Source organism: Rhinoraja longicauda, chromosome 44, assembly GCF_053455715.1.
Source record: "Rhinoraja longicauda isolate Sanriku21f chromosome 44, sRhiLon1.1, whole genome shotgun sequence".
NCBI lineage: Eukaryota > Metazoa > Chordata > Chondrichthyes > Rajiformes > Arhynchobatidae > Rhinoraja > Rhinoraja longicauda.
In genome coordinates, this window is record NC_135996.1 from 1,065,150 (window position 1) to 1,078,111 (window position 12,962).

At 49.6% G+C, this 12,962-nt stretch overlaps 1 pseudogene; it reads right to left on the bottom strand.

Annotated features, from left to right (window-relative positions):
* The window catches only part of LOC144612316 (tumor protein p63-regulated gene 1-like protein), a 316,908-nt pseudogene extending 315,612 nt beyond the window's left edge, over nt 1-1,296 (bottom strand).
* Between the last annotated feature and the right edge of the window lie 11,666 nt (nt 1,297-12,962).

A 12,962-nucleotide genomic window follows, 5' to 3' on the forward strand; every position in this document is an offset into this window, starting at 1 on the left:
GAGAGGGAGAGGGAGAGGGAGAGGGAGAGGGAGAGGGAGAGGGAGAGGGAGAGGGAGAGGGAGAGGGAGAGGGAGAGGGAGAGGGAGAGGGAGAGGGAGAGGGAGAGGGAGAGGGAGAGGGAGAGGGAGAGGGAGAGGGAGAGGGAGAGGGAGAGGGAGAGGGAGAGGGAGAGGGAGAGGGAGAGGGAGAGGGAGAGGGAGAGGGAGAGGGAGAGGGAGAGGGAGAGGGAGAGGGAGAGGGAGAGGGAGAGGGAGAGGGAGAGGGAGAGGGAGAGGGAGAGGGAGAGGGAGAGGGAGAGGGAGAGGGAGAGGGAGAGGGAGAGGGAGAGGGAGAGTTAGAGGGAGAGGGAGAGGGAGCACACTAGCGCTGCTCCACCATGGCCGCCCAGTGTTGACTCACCTGCTGAGTGAGTTTGAGGGGAAGTGGAAGGGGCCGACAGTGATGCTGTCGATGTAGTGCAGGGGGATTCGCAGCAGCAGGTGTCAGGACAGGCCCACAAAGTCGTAATGAGACACCAGCAGGACTCGTGGGGTCAGCAGCACCAGTTTATCGCTCTCCCTGTTCCAGTGGTCCACCCTGAGTGGGGCAGGAGACGGGGAGATGCACTCACTCACTCCTGCTCCCTGGCAACGGGGCTTTCCAAAGGGAACGTCCGTCCCCACCCTCGCCCCACCAACCCTCCCGATACAGACTCACCCTCCCTCACCCACACCCCCCCTCCCTCACCCATACCCCCACCCTCCCTCACCCCTACCTCCACCCTCCCTCACCCATACCCCCACCCTCACCTAAGAGAGACAGGGACTGTGACCCCCCACTGGGGAGAGAGAGAGACTGTGACATCCCACTGGGGAGAGACAGGGACTGTGACCCGCCACTGGGGAGAGAGAGAGACTGTGACCCCCCACTGGGGAGAGAGAGGGAGAGACATAGACTGCAACCCTCTGCTGGGAGAGAACAAAACTGTGACCCTCCACTGGGGAGAGAGGGAGAAATAGTGGCCATGGGAGACAGAGAGAGAGAGAGGCAGAGAGAGAGACAGAGAGAGAGGCAGAGAGAGAGACAGAGAGAGAGGCAGTGAGAGAGACAGAGGGAGAGGGGGAGAGAGAGATGATTTCCATCCACTGGGGACAGAGGTGAGACGGAGACTGTGACCCTTCACTGTGAGACAGACGGATAGATGAACCCTCTGACCTCTCTCTGACCACAACCATCAGGGGGAGAGACCAGGCCTGTCCTTCCCTCGCTGACCCCAGGAGGTGATGCCCAGATGCCCAGCAGTATCCCAGACCCATCTCCCAGACACCGCGCAGCCCACACTCACCCGCAGAGCAAAGAATTCATCCCGGTGGCTCTGGCCCGAGGACGGGGGGAGGACAGAGGGGGAGAACTCCCCCCGTGGGAGAGGGGGATACAGTCGGGAGAGGTCAGCAGGGGTTACAGGGGTCACGCCCGAGCCCGGGGCAGAGGTCACGCACTGTTCCACTCCTGGGTCAGGGGTCAGGTGCTCTACTGACCCCGGGGTAAAGGTCGCGTCGTGTTCCAGTTGCGGCGAGGGAACGCTGTGCTCCAGCTGATCCCCCATGGCCGGCAGGGGAACCCCTGCTCCTCCTGAATCGGGGATGGGACGGTGAGGGAATCGCGGGGCTCCGGGACGGGATCAGCTCCAGTCCAGGCCGGAGCGAAGCAGCAAACTCCGGGAGCGAGCAGTCAGGGTCAGGGTGGACCAGTGTCACATGGTCAGGGGTGAGGAAGGGTCAGGATTTGGGACAGGAGGGGGTTTGGGAGGAGTCATGGTCAGGGTGCAGGAAGGGTCAGGGTCAGGATGATCTCAAGAGTCAGGTTCAGGGACAGGGTCAGGGGTGGCCAGGTCTCCGTAACACAACAACTGAGGACGACTGCTTCTCGCCATCGACACCGGCGACTGTGCAATCCTGCTCCTTCTCGACCTCAGCGCAGCGTTCGATACAGTGGACCACACCATCCTTATTGACCGTCTCCGGTACGCGGTTGGCATTGATGGCACTGCCCTGAGCTGGTTCGCTTCGTACCTCAAAGATAGGAGTTTCGCCATCAACATAGGCAGTTATTCCTCTGCTCCAGCTAGCCTCTCCTGCGGAGTTCCACAAGGCTCCATCCTAGGCCCCATTCTCTTCTCTCTATACATGCTCCCTCTTGGCCAAATCATTCAAAGGCACGGCATTTCTTTCCACTGCTATGCCGATAACACTCAGCTTTACCTCCCCCTGAAACCCAACAACCAGTCAAATTTAAACAGCCTCTCACACTGCCTTGAGGACATAAAATGTTGGATGGCACAGAACTTCCTCCAATTAAATGAGAGCAAGTCTGAGGTCATCCTATTCGGCCCCCCCGACTCCATCAAATTGATAACAGGCAGTCTTGGAAGTCTATCCTGCCTAGTCAAACCGCATGTCAAAAACCTCGGCATGATATTTGACTCTGCATTAAAATTTGATAAGCAAGTCAACGCTGTGGTAAAAGCCAGCTTCTTCCAACTTCGAACCATAGCTAAAATCAAACCTTTCCTCCAATTCGACGACACAGAAAAAATCATTCACGCTTTCATTTCCTCCCGCCTAGACTACTGCAACTCCCTATACACTGGGATCAGTCAATCTTCCCTGTCCCGCCTGCAACTGGTCCAAAACGCCGCAGCAAGACTCCTGACGGGTACCCGTAAAAGGGACCACATCACCCCGATTCTGGCCTCTCTCCACTGGCTCCCTGTACGGTACAGAATCAACTTCAAGCTCCTCCTATTCACGTACAAAGCCCAAAATGGACACTCCCCCCCCTACATCAAAAATCTTCTAACCCTCCTCTCTAACTCCTGGTCCCTGAGGTCGGCCGACTTGGGGCTACTCACTATCCCGCGGTCTAGGCTTAAGCTCAGGGGTGACCGCGCTTTTGCGGTTGCAGCTCCTAGACTGTGGAACAGCATCCCTCTCCCCATCAGAACTGCCCCCTACATCAACTCCTTTAAGTCCAGGCTCAAAACCTATTTCTACTACCTAGCGTTTGAGGCTCATTGAGGAGGCGCTGTGAACTGTTTGCGTGCTACTGTATGTTTCATTTTTTTTCCATTGGAACCTAATCAGATGTACAGCACTTTGGTCAACGTGGGTTGTTTTTAAATGTGCTATACAAATAAAATTGACTTGACTTGACTTGACTTGACACTCCACCGCTGAGATAAACCAGGAAACTGGTGAGAGGCTGCAGCCTCGATCGCAACACCCAACCACCGGAAATGTAGAAAAACAGGGTCCAGTTGCCAGGAAACAGCCCACACTCAACAGGGAAATACCCCAGAGCAGAACAACAGAGAAAATATGTGTTACTGATACAAGAGTCTTACAGTGTGGGGTGTATCAGTGTTACAGTGAGGATGTGGGGTGTATCAGTGTTACAGTGAGGGGTGTGGGGTGTATCAGTGTTACAGTGGGAGGTGTGGGGTGTATCAGTGTTACAGTGAGGGTTGGGGTGTATCAGTGTTACAGTGAGGGTGTGGGGTGTATCAGTGTTACAGTGAGGGGTGTATCAGTGTTACAGTGAGGGGTGTGGGGTGTATCACTGTTACAGTGAGGGGTGTATCAGTGTTACAGTGTGGGGTGTATCAGTGTTACAGTGCAAATGATGTTTTAAACTGAAGATAGACACAAAATGCTGGCGTATCCCAGCGGGACAGGCAGCATCTCTGGAGAGAAGGAATGGGTGACTTTTCATTCTTCTGTTTCGGGGCATATGGCAATAAAACACTCTTGACTCTCTAGCTGGCATGTAATATTGTCAGGGTAAAAGTGAAAGGTTTTCAAGTGTGTGTGTCGATAATTCACCAGAAAGCTGTATACACAATATAGCAAAAAAGTGGTTGAGGGGTAGGGGCTAGAGGATAGTGGAATGGGGAGGAGGTGAGGGGGAGGTGGCGAGGGTACGGGGGAGATGGTAGGTGGGCACGGGAAGGGTCGGGTACCAGATAGATGGGGAGATCGATGCAGGGGGTAGACAGTGAGGGAAGGGGGCATTGGGTTAGGTATGGGTTAGGTGAGGGGCATAGGAGAGAGGAGTATGGGGAAGGGGACTTGGGGAGGGGAAGTATAATCGGGGAGAGAAGGTGGAGGGGAGTTGGGGAGGAAAGGCATGGGGAGAGTAGATGGGGAGGGGCGCATGGTGGAAGGGCAAGGGGAGAGCAGATGGGGAAGGGGGAATGGTGGAAGGGCAAGGGGAGAGTAGGTGGGGAAGGGGGCATGGTGGAAGGACACCAGGAGTGTACCCAGGGAATTTTGGCACGGGGAAGGGAAAGAGTACTCGGGGGAGGGGTATGGGGAAGTGTAAACGGGGAATGGGCATTGAGGAGGATAGATGGAGAGGAACGCATGACCTTTTATTCTGAGGCTGTGGCCTCTGAACTTAGACTCTCCCACAAGTGGCAATATCCTCTCCACATCCATCCTGTCAAGGCCATTCACTTCTCGGTACGTTTCAATGCTGTCTCTCTCTAACCCCCCCCCCGGGGAGATGGAATATGCACTTGCTGTGATTTTGGTTTTAGGGTGGCATAGTGGCGCAGTGGTAGATCCTGATCTTGGCTACTGTCTGGCTGGAGTTTGCATATTCTCGCTGTGAAACACTGCAACCCTGCATATCTCGCATACAAAATGATGCAAATCTTACCATGAATGACAGAAATAAGAAGTGTTATCCATGTTTATGAAGTTCATTTTTGAATGATTTAAAATTGAGGGTGTTGGTGCAATATACTGCTAACCCACAAATGCATCGTTATGAGATATTCACATTTAAACAAGGTGCCTATGTTATTTGACCAACTTATCGGTTGAATTTAGATATGAACATTTTACAGGTTGTAGGGTGGTGGATAAGGATCGTGTTAATGCGTGTAACTCATTTTTCACAAAAGTGAGGGTTATTATTGCACCAACCCCCTCAATTATATGTTAAATTCAAAACTAAACTATGGTAGCAATGTACAGTGCATTCAGAAAGTATTCAGACTTCTTCACTTTTTCCACATTTTGCTAGGTTACAGCCTTATTTTAAAATGGATTAAATCATTTTTTTAATCATCAATCTACACACAATACCCCATAATATAAAAGTGATAACAGGTGTTTAGAAATCTTTGCAAAGTAATTAAAAATAAATAACTGAAATATCACATTTACATAAGTATTCAGACCCTTTGCTATGAGACTCAAAATTGAGTTTATGTTCATCCTATTTCCATTGATTATCCTTGAGGTGTTTCTACAACTTGATTGGAGTCCACCAATGGTAAATTAATTGATTGGAAATGATTTGGAAAGGTACACCTGTCTACATAAGGTCCCACAGTTCACAGTGGATGTCCGAGCAAAAACCAAGCCGAGACAGGATTGTGTCGAGACACAGATCTGGGGAAGGTTATAAAACAATTTCCACAGCATAGCAAGTCCCGAAGAGCGCAGTGCTCTCCCTCATTCTTAAATGGAAAAATTTTGGAACCACCAGGACATTTCATAGAGGTGGCCACCCGGCCAAACTGAGCAATCGGGGCAGAAGGGCCTTGGTCAGGGAGGTGATCAAGAACCCGATGGTCACTCTGACAGAGCTCCAGAATTCCTCTGTGAAGATGGAAGAACCTTCCAGAAGGACAACTATATCTGCAGCACTCCACCAATCCGGCCTTTATGGTAGTGTGGCCAGACGGAAGCCACTCCTCAGTAAAAGGCACATGATAGCCCGCTTGGAGTTTGTCAAAAGGAACCTAAAGGTCTCTCAGATCATGAGAAACAAGATTCTTTGGTCTAATGAAACCAAGATTGAACTCTTTGACCTGAATGCCAAGCGGCACCGCTCATCACCTGGCCAATACCATACCTACGGTGAAGCATGGTGGAGGCAGCATCAGGATGTGGGGATGTTTCTCAGTGGCAGGAACTGGGAGACTAGTCAGGATCGAGGGAAAGATGAACAGAGCAACGACCCTAAGCACACAGCCAAAACAATGCAGTAGTGGCTTTGTGACAAGTCTGTGAATGTCTTTGAGTGGCCCAGTCAAAGCCCAGACTTGAATCCGATCGAACGTCTCTGAAGGGACCTGAAAATAGTTGTGCATCGACGCTCCTCGTCCAACCTGACAGAGCTTGAGAGGGTCTGCAGAGAAGAATGGGAGAGGTTTTCACTTTTTTATTATGGGGTATAATGTGTAGATTGATGACCTGGGTGTCCTTGTTGCACCAGTCACTGAAAGTTGGCGTGCAGGTACAGCACGCAGTGAAGAAAGCTAATGGCATGTTGGCCTTCATAACTAGAGGATTTCAGTATAGGAGTAAAAAGGTTCTTCTGCAGTTGTATATGGCCCTGGTAAGACCACATCTGGAGTACTGTGTACAGTTTTGGTCTCATAATTTGAGGAAGGACATCCTTGTAATTGAGGCAGTGCAGTGTAGGTTCACGAGATTGATCCCTGGGATGGCGGGACGGTCACATGAGGAAAGTTTGAAAAGACTAGGCTTGTATTCACTGGGAGTTTAGAAGGATGAGAGGGGATCTTGTTGAGACATATAAAATTGTAAAAGGACTGGACAAGCTAGATGCAGGAAAAATGTTCCCAATGTTGGGGGATTCCAGAGCCAGGGGCCACAGTCTTAGAATTAAGGGGAGGCCATTTAAAACTGAGGTGAGAAGGAACTTTTTCACCCAGAGAGTTGTGAACTTGTGGAATACTCTGCCACAGAGGGCAGTAGAGGCCAAATCACTGGATGAATTTAAGAGAGAGTTAGATCGAGCTCTGGGTGCTCGTGGAATCAAGGGATATGGGGAGAAGTTGGGCACAGTTTACTGATTGTGGATGATCAGCCATGAATACAATGACTGGCGGTGCTAGCTAGAAGGGCTGAATGGCATATTCAAAAATCATATTTTCTATGTTTCTATTAAAAAAACGAATTGAATCCATTTTAAAACAAGGCTGTAATGTAGCAAAATGTGGAAAAGGTGAAGGGGTCTCAATACTTTCTGAATGCACTGTCCATTATTCACGTCTAAAGCTAGCACATCTGTATCAGTGTAGGTATGTATTCATTACATTTCATTCCACTAATATAGAATGAAAATAATGAAACAATATCTTGACATGTGTTCATTGTTATTTTATTCACAATATTAGGATTTCTGGAAGTAAGTTTGATGTCACTGATTGTGAATGTGTATGGGTAGGCCCAAATGAAATGTATGTGAGAGAACAGTGATCATGATAGAGGGAACCATGTTCGAGAGGTGTGTGCATTACTGATTATATATATATATATAGAGGAAATCACAAGAAAGAAACTAGATATATATGTGTGTGTGTGTGTGTGTGTATGTATATATATATATATATACATATGCATAAACCATAGGTCGAATTGTCTTTATGGTTTATGTACATCATGTGAAAAATAAGATGAAGAGAGAAATAGTGTTGCTTTAAATCAAAGTTGCTTCTGATCCATGAGAAGGAACTTCGAGATCTATTTATCTCTATTTTGCCTCTCACCCACAAACTTTAAATGATTTGTGGAGAGAGTGTGTTACAGCAATACAAGGGAAACTGCACAAAAGAGGGGGCTGGGGAGGAAGGATCGGTGGGAAATAGGCAGAAATAGTAAGAAAGAATAAAATCAGGGAAACTAACCGGGGGGAAATCATTTAAAAAGAAAAATAACAATAAAATGTGAATTAATAGATGAGATATATTCTGCATTTTAATGGTATCATCACACATACTGTTACCCCACAACACTGATTACACTGCAAGAGGCAGAACTGGCGGCTGCTTTTGCTTACTAAAATGGCGGACGTTCCGCTGCGTTGCGTAAAACACATCAGAAGCGGCGATTCCGACGGAGTGGTCCACCTCGCTCCGCTCTGTTATCTCTGGCCTCTCCTCACTCCCGCCCCGCCCCGCCCCCGAGGGCGGAGACTCGCTCGCCCCGCCCCTTCTCCCGGGTAGAACCCGCCCCTCCTTGATTGACGTTCGTACCGAGCAATCGATGGTCAGCCACTGCTGTTCCCGCGTTGACGTCATGGATCAGGTGGCCACGCGCGGAGACGGTTTAACCAAAAATCCTAGAGGAACAATTTATTCACAAAATGCTGGAGTAACTCAGCAGGTCAGGCAGCATCTCGGGAGAGAAGGAATGGGTGACGTTTCGGGTCGAGACCCTTCTTCTAGAGGAACAAGATGGACCACTCGACCATGAGAACAGTAGAATGTCATGGCGCCATTTTAGTAGGCAGAAACCTGCAGAAACGTTTAAAAAGAAAAATAACACAAATCTGTGAAATGATATATGAGACATATTCTGCATTTTAATGGTATCATCACACATACTGTTCCCCAAAACACTGATTACACTGCGAGAGGCAGACCGAACGGCGGGGTTTGCTTACTAAAATGGCGGACGTTACGCTCCATTGCGAACTACACTTCAGTGGAGGCGATTTCTGCGGAGTGGTCCATCTTGTTCCTCTAGTACCTTTGGGTTTAACGGTCGCCGAGGGAGGGAGCGCCCGAGGGAGGAGCGTCACCGCCGCACAAGGAGGAGTCAGAGGGAGGGCGGGGTGTGGGGGAGACAGAGGGAGGGCGGGGTGTGGGGGAGACAGAGGGAGGGCGGGGTGTGGGAGAGACAGAGGGAGAGCGGGGTGTGGGGGAGACAGAGGGAGCGCGGTGTGTGGGGGGGACAGAAGGAGCGCGGGGTGGGGGAGACGGAGCGCGGGGTGTGGGGGAGACAGAGGGAGGGCGGGTTGTGGGAGAGACAGAGGGAGCGCGGGGTGTGGGGGGGACAGAGGGAGCGCGGGGTGTGGGGGAGACAGAGGGAGGGCGGGGTGTGAGGGAGACAGGGAGCGCGCGGTGTGGGGGAGACGGGGTTGCGGGGCCCGGGCGGGAGGGTAGACGGTGGATGGACAGGGGAGGCGGAGAGGGGAAGGGGCAGATGGAATGAGGGCACGGGGAGGGTGGGGTGCATGGGATAGATGGGGAGAGGGGTACAGGGGAGGGTCGGCAGTAAGGGGAGGGGGCAGTGGGGAAGGTAGATGGTGAGGGGGCATTGGAGACAACTATGGAGAAGGGCAGTTGTGGAGGGGAAGTGTAGTGGGGAGAGGTGGACGGGAGTTGGTGAGGAAGGCATGGGGGAGAGTAGATGGGGAAGGGGATGGTGGAGGGGCATGGGCAGATTCGATGGGGAAGGGGCGGGGGTATAGTGGTGCATGGGGAGTGTGGTGGGGGAAGAGTACTGGGAAGGGGCATGGGTAAGTTGACGGGGAGAGGGCATGGGAAGGAGTACATGAGGAAGGTAAATTGTAAATTTTCCTGGTGTGGGACGAATAAAAGAATATATTAAATTGTAGTGTGTTTGGAACTGGGGAGGGGAAGACAGAGCGGGGGATCTGATATGAGGCTGGGGCGGTGGAGGGAGCACAGACAAACCAATAGGTCCACATTGAGTGTGAATGGGCTCTTTCTATGTCCAGCTCTGGGTCATTCACGGTATACTCCTTGCCTAGTAAAGCTCCAGGAGATGCTGCACTGCCTGAGGTGATCTGGATCTGCTCTGCTCCAAGACATATTATTCTAATGTACGACATTGGGGAGACCACACCTGGAGAAATGTTCAGTTCTGCTCGCCCTGCTTAGGGAAGGGTGTCGGTAAACTGGAAAAAGTAGAAATAGATTGATGAGATGTTACCAGGACAGGAGGGTTTGAGGAATATGGATTGGCGGTGACTGTTTTCTGTGGAGAGTAGGATCCAAGAAGTGATCTTGTACCGGTTTATTAAAGCAGAAGAGGCATCGATAAGGTGAACTGCACAGGCTTTTCCCCAGGCAAAGAGTGCATTGTTTAATGTAAGAGGGGAAAATTTAAAGAGCTTTTGAGGGAACAAGTTGCCAGAGGAACATGGCAGAGGTGAGTACGATTACAACATTGAAAACCTATTTGGATGTGGACACGGAGTGGAAAGATTTGGAGGAGTATTGGGCCGGTGCAGGCAAGTGTAACCAGCTAGATCAGGCAACTTGGTCAGAATGGATGAGTTGGGCCAAAATGCCTGTTTCTGTACTCCAAATTCTGGAACAATATGTCTATTTGATTGCAACATCCAATAAAGTTCTGGCATTTAGATCTAGTTGCCCAATCATGTCTTTGACTGATGTTGCATTTGTTACAGAAAGCTCACGGACTGAGACTGTCCGTGTCAGAGACAGACAACATCTGGTCAAGACCCACAGGGAACATTGAGCAACAGATGCAAGCAAAGCTGAGGTGAGAGGGAGCTGGGACTGGGAGAGTGTATGTGTTCTCTCTGGCCTTGGTTCCCAGCGAGATATCATCATCCACTTTAACTGATTTTAAATCCTCCAGTCCTGTCGACAATACACTGATACCTTTTGCTCTGGAATCACCAAGCCACTCTATCCTTTCATGTAAAAACACCAAAAAGGCAGGAATAGGTTATCTTTCTCCTTCATATGATCATGACTAATCTGCCGCAGGCTTCAATTCCTTTCCTGTGTGTACTTCTCGTAGCTCTCAATTCCCCATTCTTTGAAAAATCAAGATTCCTCTTCCTTGTCTCCACTGATTTCACCTCTACCACCCTCCATGGTGGATAATTCACCATGCTCTCTCTGAAGAGCTTCATGCACAACACAAAAAGCTTTCAATGGCTACCCCATTACGGTGTAACTCTGTCACCGTAGATTTATAATCCGATACAGCATGGAAACAGGTCCTATGGGCCAACTTGTCAATGCTGACTAGGATGCCATTTTGGGCCAGGCCCATTTCCCTACATTTGACCCATTGCCTTCTGTACCCTTCCTATACATGTATCTCATGAAGTCCTATAGTGTCATAAACAGGTGCTTTGGCCCAACCTGCCCCTTGTGTTCCTATTAATTGTTCCCCCCTCACCATAAACCTGTGCATTTACCCTGTCCATTCCGCTCATGATCTTATGCAGCTCAAAAGATCACCCCTCGTACTTCAGTGCTCCAAGGAATAAGGTTCTAGCCAGCTAAACCTCTCTCTAAAGCTCAGGCCCTCAAGTCCAGGCAACATCCTTGTAAATACTTTCTGCCCCTGTTCTAGCTTAACAACATCTTTCCTATAACAGGGTGACCAAAGCTGAACACAATCCTCTAAATCTGGCCTCACCAATGTCTTGTTTAACTGTAACAATACCTCCCAACTTTAATACTCAATGCTTTGACTGATGAAGGCCAATGTGTTGAAAGCCTTCCTGACCATCCTATCTACCTGTGACACCGTTTTGAAGGAACGATGTCCCCCTCCCCAACTGCGGCATGTCACCCGTATTTAATCGTGACTCATAGATCGCAGCCAGGGCACCTGCAATTTCCTACCTAGTTTCCTCAGATACATCTGAACAGGCTCGGGAGATTGCTCTATCTTAAAAACATAGAAAAATAGGTGCAGGGATAGACCATTCGGCCTTCGCGCCAGCACCACCATCTAAAATCAGTACCCTATTTCTGCTTTTTTCCCATATTCCTTTAGCCCTAAGAGGTAAATCCAACTCTCTCTTGAAAACAACCCGTTAATTGTCCTCCACTGCCTTCTGCAGCAGAGAATTCCACTGATTCACTACTCATCACAACCCCTTATTCTTAAACTGTGATCCGTGGTTCTGGACTCCCCCAACATCGGGAACATTTTTCGTGCATTTTTCTGTCCAATCCTTTAAAAAAATCATATGTTTCTACAAGATCCCCTCTTATCCTAAATTCCAGTGAATACAAGCCTTTCTTTTATCATAGGGCAGTCCTGCCATCCCGGGAATGAACCTGCGCTGTAATCCCTCAATGACGATAATGTCCTTCCTCAAATTCGGAGACCAAAATTGCACACAATAATCCAGGTGCGGTCTCACCGGGACCCTGTCCAACTGCAGTAGGACCTCCTTGCTCCTATACTCAAATACTCTCGCCATGAAGGCCAACATGCCATTAGCTTTCTTCACTGCCTGCTGTACCTGCATGCTTACTTTCAGTGACTGATGTGCAAGCACACCCAGGTCTCGTTGCTCCTCCCCTTTTCCTAATCTGGAACCATACAGATAATAATCTGCCTTCCTTTTCTTGCCACCAAAGTGGATAACCTCACATTTATCCACATTGTACTGCATCTGCCATGTATCTGCCCACTCACCCTACCAATCCAAGTCACACAGCAGCCTCATAGTATCCTCCTCACAGCTCACACTGTCACCCAGCTTTGTTTCATCTGCAATAACGTCATATGTGTTTGGAGATTCTGTACTTCCATGACCATGATACTGACTGGTCTCAGCCACTTCTGTTGACTGTCACAAGACTTCATGTAAAAACAGAGGCAAAATACTAATTCAAGATCTTGCCCATCTCCTGTGCCTTTGATTCCAAAGGGGCCTCATTTTCTCTCTGGCTACCCTTTTTCTGTTAATGTGCATAAAATCTCTTGGGATTGTCTTTAATGTTATTGGCCAGAGCTCGCTCCTCATCATATCATCATATATATACAGCCGGAAACAGGCCTTTTCGGCCCTCCAAGTCCGTGCCGCCCAGCGATCCCCGTACATTAACACTATCCTACACCCACTAGGGACAATTTTTACATTTACCCAGCCAATTAACCTACATACCTGTACGTCTTTGGAGTGTGGGAGGAAACTGAAGATCTCGGAGAAAACCCAGGCAGGTCACGGGGAGAACGTACAAACTCCTTACAGTGCAGCACCCGTAGTCAGGATCGAACCTGAGTCTCCGGCGCTGCATTCGCTGTAAAGCAGCAACTCTACCGCTGTGCTACCGTGCCGCCCTGTTTCCTTTTTCCTCCTGATTTCCTTTTTTAGCGTGCGCCTCTGTCCCCAAAATTCCCAGCGGCATATA